The sequence below is a fragment of the Heptranchias perlo genome, unplaced genomic scaffold, assembly GCF_035084215.1.
Source record: "Heptranchias perlo isolate sHepPer1 unplaced genomic scaffold, sHepPer1.hap1 HAP1_SCAFFOLD_163, whole genome shotgun sequence".
Lineage (NCBI taxonomy): Eukaryota > Metazoa > Chordata > Chondrichthyes > Hexanchiformes > Hexanchidae > Heptranchias > Heptranchias perlo.
Genome location: NW_027138892.1, coordinates 488,254 through 503,728, shown reverse-complemented (window position 1 = coordinate 503,728; position 15,475 = coordinate 488,254). Strand labels below are relative to the sequence as shown.

At 45.8% G+C, this 15,475-nt stretch overlaps 1 protein-coding gene and 1 non-coding gene across 3 annotated transcripts in view; both read right to left on the bottom strand.

Moving 5' to 3' along the window:
• Nucleotides 1–15,475, bottom strand: part of LOC137309379 (ferritin heavy chain, oocyte isoform-like) — a 176,879-nt gene that overhangs the window by 124,687 nt on the left and 36,717 nt on the right. The window lies entirely within an intron of this gene.
• trnad-guc (transfer RNA aspartic acid (anticodon GUC)) lies at nt 14,605–14,676 on the bottom strand. Its single transcript has one exon. It is a non-coding gene; the product is annotated as a tRNA-Asp (tRNA).

Genomic DNA, 15,475 nt, shown 5'->3' with positions numbered 1-15,475 from the left:
GCAGGACTGCAGAGCTTTGATCTGATCCGTTGTTTGTGGGATCGTTTAGCTCTGTCTACAGCATGCTGCTTCCACTGTTTGTCAAGTCGTCCTGTGTTACTTTCATGTTATTGGTGTGTGTATGTTGGTCTGTTTATGTCTGTGTGTGAGTGTTTTTGTCGCTAGAATGTGGGCCTCCATTTTTACAGCTTTTTTATTTTAACCTCTTGGGGCCGGGATTCCTGGGCCTTCTCCTTCACACCACATGAGAGGAGGCGAGAAGCCCCGAAACAGCAGGTAAGTGCCTTTATAGCACAGCTGGTGGCCCGGAGGAGCAGGAGTGCTTCCCCCAGGACCAACAAGCCAACCTGCCGTGATCCCATACAGATGATCGGCCGACCCCTCCAAATCACCGACACCCCTGCACGAACGACGAACCCCATGATCACCGACCCCTGCAATGACTCCCGAACCCGACCCCCGATGACTGAGCCCTCCCTCCGAGGACTGACCCACCCATGACCTCATGACCCCGTGACCCCCCTCCCCGATAAAATCATGCCCAATGAGTTTGATTCCCGTTGTGTTCTCTCTCTGTCGGTTTGCTAATAAACGTTTAACTCGCGGCCTGTTCCCGTCAATGGTCACAAGTAGTAACAGACAGAGCGGGTCTGACCGTCCCGAGATGTGGAAAAGACATCAGTTCAGGACAAATGCCTCAAATCAAATGGTCTCCCGGCTCCGAGAGAGACAAATTCCAGAGAATAAGGCAGAAGAGAAAAGAGAAATAAAAGCTCAATAAAGACTCTATCTATATTTCCCATTCTTGATGCCTGTCTATTTCTTCCCCAACCTTTCTGTGCCGGTTAAAATTTCAGTGTAAATAAATGCGAGAATCGACTCAAAGAACGAGAACAAAGCAACAAAAATTGCCGAACACAGAATCAAACCCAGAGACCTTTCGATCTTCAATCTCACGCTCTCCAAACTCAACTTTTTCGGCTCCACTGTAAATTGGACTTTGTGACATCACCTTGGACAAAAATATAAACCGGGTGGAATTTCCCCTCCCGCTCATTCCTCACTCTGGGGGAATGGGACCAGACCAGATGTCGGAGCTCAGGTTATGTTAATGTTCAGCTGATGACATCTGAATATTATCTTGTGTTTGGCCTCATTTAATCAGGTTCATGGGCACTTTCTTCCCTCATCCCTTCTCCCAAATCGCTTCTTCCCCGAAGGAATGTGGTGCAGCCGTGGCCAAATTTAACAGGAAAAGCCAATTATCGCCTGCTTCCCACAGGAGAAAAAGCTCACCCTGGAGATTCAAGCGGAGCAAATTCCCAAATAACGTTCTCATCTGGGATCCAACCAGGGACTTTTCGCGTGTGAGATAAATGTGATAACCGCTCCACTCCAGAAACCATTGCTCAATTTATCGCATCGTGTGGCTTCTCTGTTAAACAACATCTGTCCCACACTAAAGGCTCTCAATCCTTCTCTTTCACAAACATTTCACTGATCAAAACTTCACAAGTCACACAGGAAAAAGTCTTCATTTCAAAATCATTGAACTCCCGAAGGAGCTGCGGGAACAGATTGAACTGAGTACAGAGATACAGAGAGACACCAGCAGAGGGAGGGAGAGAGCGGTGTAACTGAGTACAGAGATACAGAGAGACACCAGCAGAGGGAGGTAGAGAGCTGTGCAACTGAGTACAGAGATACAGAGAGACACCAGAAGAGGGAGGTAGAGAGCTGTGCAACTGAGTACAGAGATACAGAGAGACACCAGCAGAGGGAGGTAGAGAGCGGTGTAACTGAGTACAGAGATACAGAGAGACACCAGCAGAGGGAGGTAGAGAGCAGTGTAACTGAGTACAGAGATACAGAGAGACACCAGCAGAGGGAGGTAGAGAGCGGTGTAACTGAGTACAGAGATACAGAGAGCCACCAGCAGAGGGAGGTAGAGAGCGGTGTAACTGAGTACAGAGATACAGAGAGACACCAGCAGAGGGAGGTAGAGAGCTGTGCAACTGAGTACAGAGATACAGAGAGACACCAGCAGAGGGAGGTAGAGAGCGGTGTAACTGAGTACAGAGATACAGAGAGCCACCAGCAGAGGGAGGTAGAGAGCGGTGTAACTGAGAACAGAGAAATGCAGAGAATCGAACAACACCAGGTTGTGGTCCAACAATTTTATTTGAAAATGACAGCTTTCGGAGGCTTTCTCCTTCGTCAGGTGAGACACCAGCAGAGGGAGGTAGAGAGCGGTGTAACTGAGTACAGAGAAAGAGAGAGACACCAGCAGACTGTGCAGCAAAGCAACCTTTTATCTGAAATCTGAGGCGAGATCGAAACTGCACAGAGTAGAGGAAGCATTACTGTGTATCTAACCCGTGTTGTACCTGCCCTGGGAATGTTTGATTTGACAGTGTAGAGGGAGCTTCATTCTGCATATAACCCGTGCTGTACCTGTCCTGCGAGTGTTTGATGGGGCAGTTCAGAGTGAACTTTAATCAGTCTCTCCACATAACTGAAGTCCCTCATCCCTGGCACCATTCTAGTAAATCTCCTTTACACCCTCTCTCAGGCCATGACATCCTTCCCAATGTTTGGTGTCCAGAATTGAACACAATACTCCAGTTGAGGCCCAACCAGTGTTTTATAAAGGTTTAGTATCAATTCCTTGCTTTTGTATTCTGTGCCTCAATTAATAAAGCCAAGGGCCCCATTTGCTTTTTTGAACAGCCTTCTCAACTTATCCTGCCACCTTCAAAGATTTGTGTACATACACCTCCAGGTCTCTCTATTCCTGCACTCCCTTTAAAATTGCACCATTTACTTTTTATTTTCTCTCCTCATTCTTCCTACCATAATGTATCACTTCACAATTCTCTGCATTAAATTTCATCTGCCATGTTTCTGCCCATTTCACCAGTCTGTCTGTGTCCTCCTGAAGTCTGTTACTATCCTCCACATTGTTTATTACATTTCTGAGTTTCGTGTCATGTGCAAACTTTGAAATTATACCCTGTACTCCCAAGTCCCAGTCATTAATATATATCAAAAAGAGCAGTGGTCATAATACCGAGCCCTGGGGGACACCACTGTATACTTGCCTCCAGTCTGAAAAACAACCGTTCACCACTACTTTCTGTTTTCTGCCCCTTAGCCAAATTTGTATCCACGCTGCCATTGTCCGTTTAATCCCATGGGCTTCAATTTTGCTAACAAGTCTATTATGTGATACTTTATCCTCCCTTAATCTCTCCCTGCATAGAAACTCCCCGACCCATATTCATGGCCAGTCCCTCGACCTTGCCATCTCACGTGGCCTCTCTACTCCCGATCGTGTCAATCATGGATAAGGCCATCTCTGATCACTTCCTTGTATCCCTCTCCACCCACATAGAATCATAGAATCATAGAAAGGTTACAGCACGGAAGGAGGCCATTTGGCCCATCGAGTCCATACCGGCTCTATGCAAGATCAATCCATGTAGTCCCACTCCCCCAATGCACATCACAGAATGAACTCAGGGATCCCACGCCACTTTCTATGAGCGGTAACAGGCTGCGGTTATGGTGCAGACCGGGACCCAGGGCTGAGGCTGTGCTCATCAGTTACTCTGGGAGTGGCACAGTCTGTTTCATGACTAGCCAAGGGTGAGAGTAACCCCAGGGAGTCAGGCTGGTGTTTAGAAGGGTGTGGGTTCCAGCTCCCGTTCCAGGACTGGGACACATGATCCAGACTGACTGTGTCGTTCTGAGAGGGAGCTGCATCGTGAGAGGTGCTGTCCTTTGAATGAGGTGTTAAGTGGTAATTTGTGAAGAGCAGGGAGTTCTCCCAGTGTCCTGGCCAATATTCTTTCCCCAACCATCAGCACCCAACAAACAGGAGGTCTGCTCAATATAGCATCACTGTTTGTGGGATCTTGCTGTACACAACTTGGCTGCTACGTTCTCTTATAAAACGATAGTGACTGAACTTCTAGTGAAGTGCGTTGGGATGTCCTGAGGATGTGAAAGGTGCTATACAAATGCAAGTTCCTTGTTTCTCACTGTGGGCCGTGTCTCTTTCCTTGTCTCATTGAGACTCTCAGTTAATTGGTCCGTTCTCTCCGCAGATGGGGCCCGACCCGCTGAGTGTTTCCAGATTGTTCTGTGCGTGTTTCACTCAGACTCGGGTTTTACAGTAAATAATAAAAGGACTGCAGTCAGACACTTGGCCATGAGCTGCTGAGTGACCTGTCGGGACATTGTTGCTTGCTTCCCTTCAGCTTGTGGGACTGGGTTTTTGGTGCACTGTCGCTTCAAGAGCTCTGGTCTGCCTCATTTCTCAGTGTGATTGTGGTGCGAATTCAGAAGGAGCCACAGTCCGGACTGCAGGCAAATTGGGAGGCTGGGACTAAAAGTTCACAATTCCCATGACGATCCGGATTCTTTCCCCTCAGTCTGGTTCAGTAATAACTGAAGTCGAGTACATTTTAAAGTTCAGCACAACTTTAATAGCAGGGTTCTTAGTCTGCAGCATTGATTTGGACTCCTGATAGAGTCCCTCTATGCTGGCAGAGCAAGAACAAAAACATACAGAAATCCACACGTTTTTATACAATCAATAGGGGTTGGAACTTAACGAGAGTCAACATCAATCATAAGCCGGGCACAGGTTGCCATGCGAGGTTACATTATTTCCGGCCAATCATAGATCGTCCATGTGCTGATCATGCTGCTGTTAGACATCAAAGGGGATACTTCCTCACCTTCCAACTTGGAATGTTCTTCCCTGTTCCTTCTGTTCCTTATCTCCCAACCTGGAATGTCTTTCAACTTTGGCTAAGCTCGTTACCTATATTGATCTGCCATAAACATGTAGACATTCAGACCAGTCCTTGAATCACATCAAAGACTCTACATTGCTAAGACCATGCAAACCTGCTGACTACGCAAACATATGGCCCAGCAGGAGGGCAGGCCATCTGTACCAATCTCAGTTACTAACTAATTAACCCTTTCTAACCATTTTGCATTCTGCTTCTTTGCCACATAGGCATCTTAATATTTTACCGAAAACTGACCACGTAGGGATTCTCACCCACACCGTGAGTAAAACCCGGGCCGCCTGGGTGAAAACCAGGAATCCTCACCGCTAGACCATATGGGAACTCAAAAATCAACGAGCAAGAAGGGCACTGAGACTACAACCGGAAAGTTAACAGACGATTCAAAGGAGGTATTCACAATTATGAAAGGTATTGACAGAGTATTTAAGGAGAAATTGTTTCCAGTGATGGAAGGGTTAATAACCAGAAGAGAAAGATTTAAGATGAATTGAAAGACAGTCATGTGGGGTGTGACTGAGATTGAGACCATTCATTCAGCTGCCTCTGCAGCTCCCCTCCCTTCCCCGAGCCCACCAAGTTAATCTCCGATCTCCCCTCATGCCCTCTCTGAGCTCTCTTGACCCACCTCCTGCTCTCTCGACCCTATTCCCACCAAACTGCTGACCACCCAACCTCCCTTCCTGGCCCCATGTCAGCTGACATTGTTAATGGTCTCCTCTCCTCAGGTACGGTCCACCTCCCGAACAAATCTTCCATCATCACCCTCCTTCATAAAAGACCCACCCTTGACCCCTGTGTCCTTGCAAACTACCACCCCATCTCCCACCTCCCTTTCCTCTCCAAAGTGTTGTCGCCTCCCAAATCCATGTCCACCTTTCCCACAACACCATGTTTGAATCCCTCCAATCAGGTTTCCACTCCTGCCACTGTCCTGAAACGGCCCTTGTCAAAGTCACAAATGACATCCTCTGTGACTGTGTAGAGGGAGATTTAATCTTGATCTAAGCCTTGATGCACCTGCCCCCGGAGTGTTTGATGGCACAATGTAGAGGGAGCTTTACTCTGCCATGTACTGTACAGTATCAGTCTGTGATGGAGCAGAGCCCTGCTCTTTAATAGAAATCATTCTTTCGACGAGTCACTGAGCCGCTAAAGCAGCCTCCAAGATCCAAAGTCTGATTTCCATCCCACAGTTCCAGCAGTTAGCGAGGGCTGGGCCACGTTAACAGCAGCTCTCTGTTCCTGGTCTGGAGCTGAGGTGTTGTGTATTGTCCCTGACACAGGGACCAGACGGTGAGCTGCTGGCTCCTATTGTTCTGGGATCATTCCCTGCTGCTCTGTTCTCACCTCTTCACTGGGTCTCAGATTATTACCAGCCATCTTCCTGATCAATAAACAATCGCCAGTCTGACCGCGGAGATTTGAAATGTGTGAAACATTTCATGTGTCTCATCCCTGTCCCTGGACACAAATAAATAGACCATCATGAAATGTTCACAGTCCGTTTCTTGAGCCTTCTCCTTCTTAGAAGAATATTTTAAACTCCTTGCTAAAGTGACCATTGATCTTAATGTCTTGTTTTGCGGTATGTTCTAGATTGTTCCAGGTCAGCATTGTAATAATTCGGGGTAGTTGAAAAGTGGGATCATTATATTAAATCGAGATATTTATCACAGCCCCGCCCCCAAACATTCAAACCACCGTTCAGGAGGACAACCCCTCTGCTCACTGACCTCCATTGGCTCCCAGTCCACCAACATCTCAAATTTAAAATTCTCATCCTCGTCTTCAAATCCCTCCATGACCTCGCCCCTCCCTATCTCTGTAACCTCCTCCACCCCGACAACCCTCCGAGATCTCTGAGCTCCTCCAATTCAGGCCTCTTGCGCATCCACGATTTTCATCGCTCCACCATTGGCGGCCGTGCCTTCAACCGACTGGGCCCAAAGCTCTGGATTTCCCTCCCTAAACCTCCCGCTCTCTATACCTCTCTCTCCTCCCTTAAGACACTTAAAACCTACCTCACCTGTCCCAATATCTCCTTATGTGGCTCCGTGTCACATTTTGTTTGATAATCGCTCCTGTGAAACGCCATGGGACGTTTTACTCCGTTAAAGGCGCGATACAAATGCAAGTTGTTGTTGTTGTTGGGGTGGAGAAAGGGTTTTCTTTCTTTTTATGACTCTTTTCTATCTCACTATTTCTTTGCTTTCTCGGGTCTGTTTACTGACACACATTACAATCTGTGTCACTCGGTGTCTAACAATGTGAGGCAATGTGTTTTATTCCCGCTGTGTTATCTCTCTGGCGGTTTGCTGATAAATGTTTAACTCGCGGCCTGTTCCCGTTAATGGTCACAAGCAGTAACAGACAGACAGAGCGTGTCTGACCGCCCTGAGATGTGGAAAAGGCATCAGTTTAGGACAAATGCATCAAATCAAATGTTCATCGGGCACCGAGAGAGACAAAAACCAGAGAGAAAGGCAGAAGGAAATAGAGAAATAAAAGCTAAATACAGACATCCTTGATGTCTCTCTATTCCATCCCCAACCGTTCAGTGTCGGGTAAAAATGTCAGTGCAAATAAATGTTCGAGATTCGACCCAAAGAAGAAGAAACAAAATAACCCGAAAACGGCCGAAACCCGGGACCTTTAGATCTTTAGTCTAACGCTCTCCCAACTGAGCTATTTCGGCCCCACATCAAACTAGTTTTTGGGTCATCCTCTTGGAATAAAATATAACCCCGGGTGGAATTGCCCCTCCCGCTCATTCCTCACTTCGTGAGAATGAGACCGACCATCAAGGAGAGATTTTCTGATCCTGTCGTTGAATCTCATTTATATTAAACATTCCTTGAACTCTCTGCCGGGGGGATTCAGAGCTGGGGTTCGCCATGAACCAGCTTCCCCTCAATTCCCAGCTTTATCAGTGAATCGAACAACAAACGCTCGACAGAGCTCAGGTTATATTAATAATAAAAACAGAAAATACGGGAAACACTCAGCAGGTCAGGCAGCATCTGTGGAGAGAGAAACATCCTTTCAGGTCGATGACCTTTCATCAGAACTCTCTCCACAGATGCTGCCTGACCTGCTGAGTATTTCCAGCATTTTCTGTTTTTACTTCAGATTCCCAGCATCTGCAGTATTTTGCTTTTGTTTCACAGCTTGTATTAATGTTCTGCTGATGATATCTTAATATTATCTTATTTTTGGCCACTTTAATCCGGTTCATGGACAAATTCTTCCATCATCCCTTCTCCCACATCGCTTCTCTCTCTCATTCATTCTTTTCTCCTTTCAATCCAGAAGAGGGCGGGAATCAGAGCTCACCCCCTGAACCCTCCGCACACAGACCCCCGTCTACCACCCCGTGTGATCCAAGGGACAATTCAATACATTACACTGTATGAACACTGAAAGCTGACACACCAGGGGAGATCGCACGGTGTTGGACACGGAGTGAAATAAACTGAAGTGTTTATAAAAAGTTACAGATCACAACAGGCGTCTCTGTCTCTCTCCGCCATCCCGGCCCGTGCTGTGTTATCCGTTCTCACCCAATGTGTTACTGGTAATTTTGTGGAAGTGCATGACGGGATACTTGACCATATTAACTCTTTATTAACTCACATGATAGGATTAGCCACAAACACAAAGTAAGCACAATTGTGTAATTGCGTTTGAGCCTTGGTATGTTGATAATTAGGCCTAGCACAGCCTGGCCTTCCTTGAGATAAGGACAGAATATAATAATAATAGAGCTGATGAATGGCCATGAAGCCTTGAGACTGGCTCCAGCCTTACTGATAACAAGGAACAGGAATGTAGAGAGAAAGAAATGAGCCAATAAAGAATGTACGTGTACGCCCATATTCTGTAACAGGTGGGCGTTGCCCAATGAATTGTATAAACATGAGCTGTTTCATTCACTCGGCGAAGTTGCACCCTCAACCATTGTATGAGGTGCACTTCCACTTGTATACACGTTGGGGTTCAATAAAGTTTCTCATTCTACTTCTTGTTTGGGTGTTAATGCATTTGTATAGTGTTAAGTTTCGACAGTTTTCAGCAACATCATTGAATGTGGCAGCACAAGTTGGTGAAGCCGTTAAAACAGCATCCGGTTCCTTGGCTTAATAATAGAGAAATAGAGCACAAAAGCAAGGAAGTTATGTTAAACGTTTATAAATCATTGTTCAGGCCTCATCTGAAGTATTGTGTCCAATTCTGGGCACTATAATTTATTAAGGATGTCAAGGTCTTGGAGAGGATGGAGAGGAGATTTCCCAGAATTATACCAGGGATGGGGTTTAGTTGTGTGGAGAGACTCGAGAACCTGGGATTGTTCTGCTTCGAGCAATGAAGGTTAAGGGTAGAAGTAATCCACGTGTTCAAAATTAAGAGGGGTTTTGATCGAGTAAATAACGAGAAACTTCACCCACTGGCGGGAGGGTCGGCAACCAACGGACGCAGATTTAAGATAATTGGTAAAAGAACTATAAGAGAAATAAGGAGATTTTTTTTTACACAGCAAATTGTTATGATCTGGAACGCACTGCCTGAAAGGTTGGTGGAGCTCGATTCAATCGTAACTTTAAAAGGAGAATTGGATAAATACTTGAGTATCTCTCCACAGATACTACCTGACCTGCTGAGTGTTGCCAGCAGTTTCTGGGTTTATTTTTGAGCTTTCACTATCGCAGTTTTCCTGACAACCTGCAACTTGCCTCAAGGGCGCAGCTTCAAGCACAACTTTCTTGTGCTCTTCTCACACACAAGATCGCACTTTACTTTCCGACACACGCGCTTTAAAATCTGCCGTTTCCGCACACAGCGTCCTGCGCCACGAGAATTTGAAAGACCTTTCGCTCATGGCCTGTAATCGCTCCTTTTTCCCCACAGGCGCTCTTTACATTTATCCTCTACTCGATTCAATCACAAATTTCAACAGAACTATTAAGATCAAGGTGCAACACTTCCGATCTTCCTGCACCGCCCCAACTTGTCAAATGTGCACCTTTCAACCGCCATTCGCAGCTCTGTTGCGCTGCCCGTCACTCACGCACCTCAACTGCTGAGAGAAAAGAGCCAACAAGCATCAAAACAAAAAACAGTTCTTCAGTTACCATCCTCTGGACCACAAGATTCCCCAAGTAAATTTCGTGAACATTCGGGCGGCTGTCTCTCCAGAGACCAGCCCTGCTTTCGTCGTGTTTGTCTGTCGAGCGGTCACGCAGATCGAAATGTATCGACTGGTTTCAAGGCACAAATGAACATTGGTGCGAATGGGACATGTGCCCAATAGAAACAGCGGTCGGAGCAGAACAAACTTAAAGGAGTGAGATCGTGAAAGTGAATGTTAGAGTCGGCAATGGAGCAGGAAAGTGTCCATGAAATGGAAGGAGGGAAGTGAAGGCGGCCTATTGACTGTGGAAGGAAGAAAAAGCGGGGAGAAGAGGCGGGTTTGAACTGTGGAACATCAAGTACAGGCATGTGAGAGTGCTGGGATTTGATGGAATAAATAGGTTTTCGCCACCAACAAAAAATATTTCTTATATATATTAAAGATTGATATATTGCTGCATTCTATCAGTCTGTGTGGCAGAGGACAAAAGAGGTGAGAAAGTTATGCCGTGACTCGGATTCGAACCGAGGTTGCTGCGACCACAACGCAGAGTACTAAGCACTATATGATCACGGCGCCACATGTCAGCTGTTGTTACAACACCCGAACCACAGCAATAAGCAGCGCCTCAAATTGTTGCAGAATAGCGGTCCAGCCCCTCCCACGGCCCATCCTTTTAATATCCACCCAGCAATTTCACCAGTGCTGGTTTCATCAACTTGTGCTTCTTTTTGAATTGTTCTCGGTATTATCTGTCCTGATCCTTTACTTGGCCCACTAGAATCCTAGAATCATCGAAAGGCAACAGCACGGAAGGAGGCCATTCGGCCCATCGAGTCCCCGCCGGCTCCATGCAACAGCAATCCAGCTGGTCCCACTCACCCGCCCTATTCCGGTAGCCCTGCAATTCTTTTCCTGTCAAGTACTTATCCATTTCCTTTTGAAGGCCATGATTGAATCTGCCTCCACCACCCCCTCGGGCAGTGCATTCCAGATCCTAACCACTCGCTGTGTAAAAAAGTTTTTCCTCATTTCACCTTTGGTTCTTTTGCCAATCACGTCAAATCTGTGTCCTCTGGTGCTTGACATTTCCACCAATGGGAACAGTTTCTCTCTATCGACTCTGTCTGTACCCTTCATGATTTTGAATACCTCGATCAAATCTCCTCACAACCGTCTCTGTTCCAAGGAGAACAACCCCAGCTTCTCCAGTCTGTCCACGTAACGAAAGTCCCTCATCCCTGGAATCATTCTTGTAAATCTCCTCTGCACCCTCTCTAAGGCCATCAGATCTTTCCTAAAGTGCGGTGCCCAGAACTGGACACAATACTCCAGTTGTGGCCAAACCAGTGTTTTACAAAGTGTCATCATGACTTCCATAATTTTTTACTCGATGCCTCTATTTATAAAGCCCAGGATCCCGTATGCTTTTTAATCGGCTTTCTTAACCTGCCTTGTCACCTTTAACGATTTGTGCACATATACCCCCAGATCTCTCTGTTCCTGTACCTCTTTTAGAGTTGTGCCCTCTAATTTATTTTGCCTATCCTCGTTCTTCCTACCGAAATGTATCACTTCACATTTTTCTGCATTAAATTTCATCTGCCACGTGTCCGCCCATACCACCAGCCTGTCTATATCCTCTTGAAGTCTATCACTATCCTCCTCACTGGTTACTACCCTTCCAGGTTTGTGTCATCTGCAAATTTTGAAATTGTGCCCTGAACACCCAAGTCCAAGTCATTAATATATATCAAGAAAAGCAGTGGTCCCAGCACCGACTGCACGGCATCTACAAATTGGTCCAATGCCCCTCGAGTGAAGCGGGATCACTTTTCACTCGTAAACCAGCAACCCTGATGTTAAAATCATCTGCCGGAGAAAGACGCGATTTCAGCGCGGTGACACTGGGCCAGAGTAAAGTTCAGTTAATGTGATTGCAGAGTGGCGAGGGAGTCAAAGGATATGGGGAAAAGGCGGAAAAGTGGAGTTGAGGTAAAAATCAGATCAGCCATGATCTCATTAAATGGCGGAGCAGGCTCGAAGGGCCAAATGGCCGACTCCTGCTCCTATCTCTTATGGTCTTATGATCTTATGGTGGCGAGAGGGTGGATTTGGAACTCCTGTGCGGCTGCTTTGCGCAGGTAACACGACTTGTTACAAACTAAACCATTAATTCACCGAGCTAAAGTTTGAGGTTGCAGCGACAAGAACCTGATTACATTAATTACAGGAAATTAATGAAACTCTGTGAAAGATGAATAATTGTTGTAATCGCCATTGATCAACCGATAACTTTCTGCTGCAGACTGACAGAAACACTGACATGGACACTGGGTGACAGAGAAACTTTAATCAGTTTCAACAACAACAACTACAAATACAACGTCCATTTATATCGCACATTTAACGTAGTGAAACGTCCCAAGGGGCTTCACAGGAGCTTTTTTAAACAAAATTTGACACCGAGCCACAGAAGGAGATATTAGAAGCAGATGCTTCACGTTTCAGTGAATCTGTTTGAATTATTCATTTGATGACATTTTGTTCACCTTTCCACGGATCACTGTCGAAAGAAGAATTACCGACCACTTTTCCATCTCATGTTGATCATGTCCACAGTAAAATTACGTGGGTAGCGCGGGAGAGAGTGAGAGAGAGAAAGAGACAGAGACCCATTCGGGAAAAGATAGAAAATGTGAGGCACATACACAGACAGACAGACACAGACACAAAGAAACAGACACACACAGAAACAGACACACATACATAGACACAGAGAGTGACTCAGAAATACAGAGACAGACGATCGATAATTTGGCTGATTTTTGTTCTTTTTCTGTCGTAGATTTCGTGAAATCTTGCAGGTCAATTAAAATGAGCATAAAACTCGAGGTGTTCAATGCTGTGGAATTTTAATTCACTTCAGAATTATTAATTCTACAAGAAACTTGTTGAATTTTGAAACGCAGAGATGAAAGGGGAAGAAAAAAGACAGGATCTGAAATCGACCAGATTCGAACCTACGCGGGGTAAACGAATGGATTTCCAAACTATCACCTTCATCACGAGTTAGTTAAAATCACAATTGCTCTGCATCCAGTCCCCAAACCGTCTCCGTTCAATAATATTCTGAAAGCAACAATCAGCTGTTTATTTTTCTCTGTAGTTTTTTTTAGGAAGAAGCTTGGCGAAGACATAAAATTAAAGTTGGCGTCTAATAAATGCTTCCTCCCCGTCGGGGAATTAAACCACGGACTAAGGCGGGGCAACTCACCACGATAAAAGAGAAAGAAAGAACGAAAGAAAGACAGTCAGTTGTTCGTTGTCTAACAAAGAGATGGAAATGTTAAAGGTTCTTTCAACGGTGGCCCGTGGAAAATTAAACAAACTGTGATCAAATAAATAGTTAAAAGAAATTCACTGACACATGAAGCATTTTTAACGCCATCTGAGGTGAGTGTAGAATCAATACAGTAGTTCCTCGTTAGTATAGTGGTGAGTAGCCCCGCCTGTCACGTGGGAGACCGGGGTTCAATTCCCCGACGAGGAGGTAAAACTTTCACTGCCTTCAAAAGCTTTTATCTCCAATATTGGATGTGGAAAGTGCAGTGTAAAACTGACTCGGAGATTCCCACTTTCCTCAATTGAAATGAACTGATATTCCAGCGGTTTTAAAATCTGCTCTGTGCGTCATTCTTCACCTCGATGTCAGACTTGCTTCTGTGATGGTGGGGATATCGGGAGGAGGCCGAGATGGATCATCCACCCGACACTTCTGGCTGAAGATGGTTGCTCACTCACGTGCTGGGCTTTACCATCATTGAGGATGGGGATGTTCACAGAGCCTCCTCCCGTTAGTTGTTTAATTGACCACCACCATTCACAACTGTGTGTGGCAGGACTGCAGAAGATCCGTTGGTTGTGGGATTGCTTTGCTCTGTCTATAGCATGCTGCTTCTGCTGTTTGGCAAGTAGTCCTGTGTTACTTTCAGGTTTTTGGAGGGTGTATGTTTGTGTGTACATGCGGTGTGTCTTTGTGTGAGTGTGTATGTAGCTATGAATGTGTGTGTATGTGTGAATATGTCTGCGTGTGTCTCACTTTTTCTACCCGTTTCTGAGTGTCTCTTTCTTTCTGTCACTTTTTCCCTGTTCCCCACATAATTTTTCTCTGGACCTTGACTAACAAAGAGATAGAAAGTAAGTCTTCTTTCAGCAGTGGCGCGTGGAAAGTTAAACAAACTGTCATCAAAGAAGTAGTTAAAATAGATTCACTGAAACATGCATCCTTTTCATTGCTGTATGTGAGATCTTCCGAGTCTGCTTTCTCATCTGCGCCTGTTCCGAGACCTGTCTCTCTCTGTATCTCCATCTTTTTTCTTTCTGTCTGTCTGTCTCTCTCTCGATCGGTCTCTCCCTGTTTCGGGCTGGTGACTCAGACCCGGTCTGTCCACAGCACAATTCTGCATTTTATTTCTTGCCCATCATTGTGGTTCTCACATCGAGCTGAAGCGTGAGGCGGAGAACAGATTTTAAAATCGCTGTGAAATCAATTTGTGGAAGTGGGAAAGGCCGAGTCAGTTTTTCATTGTGTTTTCAACATCCAATATTGCAGATAAATGAAAGTGAAACTTCGAAAGCAGCAATAACCTCCTCGTCGGGGAATTGAACCCCGGTCTCCCGCGTGACAGGCGGGGATACTCACCACTATACTAACGAGGAATCGATGCTGGGTGTTACCGGACATTCACCACAGATGCTTCATGTTTTACTGATTCTTTTTGAACGATTGTTTGATGACAGTTTGTTTAATTTTCCACAGGCCACTGTTGAAAGAAGACTTCCCGACCACTTTTTCATCTCTTTGTTCAATTATGTCCAGAGTAAAATTATGTGGGGAGCGCGGGAGAGAGTGAGAGAGGGAAAGAAGGAGAAACAGACGCATTCAGGAAAACATAGAAAATGTGAGACACACGCAGACACACGCATGCATCGACAGACACAAAAATACACAGAAAGACACACCTACACAAAGAAACAGACACACACGCATACATATAAACATAGAGTGACTCAAACATAGGGAGAGACAGACCAGAGGTTATTTGGATGATTTTTTTTATTCTTTCATGGGATGTGGGCATTGCTGGCAAGGCCAGCAGGTATTGCTCATCCCTAATTGCCCTTGAGAAGGTGGTGGTGAGCTTCCGTTCTTGAACCGCTGCAGTCTGTATGGTGATGGTACTCCCACAGTGCTGGTAGATGGGGAGTTCCAGGATTTTGACCCAGCGATGATGAAGGAACAGCGATGTACTTCCAAGTCAGGATGGTGTGTGAATTGAAAGGGACTGTGCAGGTGGTGTTGTTCCCGTGTACCTGCTGCCCTTTTCCTTCTAGGTGGTAGAGTCGAGGTTTTGGGAGGTCCTTACGAAGAAGTTTTGGCGAGTTGCTGCATTGCTTCCTGTGGATGGTACACACTGCAGCCACGGTGCGCCGGTGGTGGAGGGAGTGAATGTTTAAG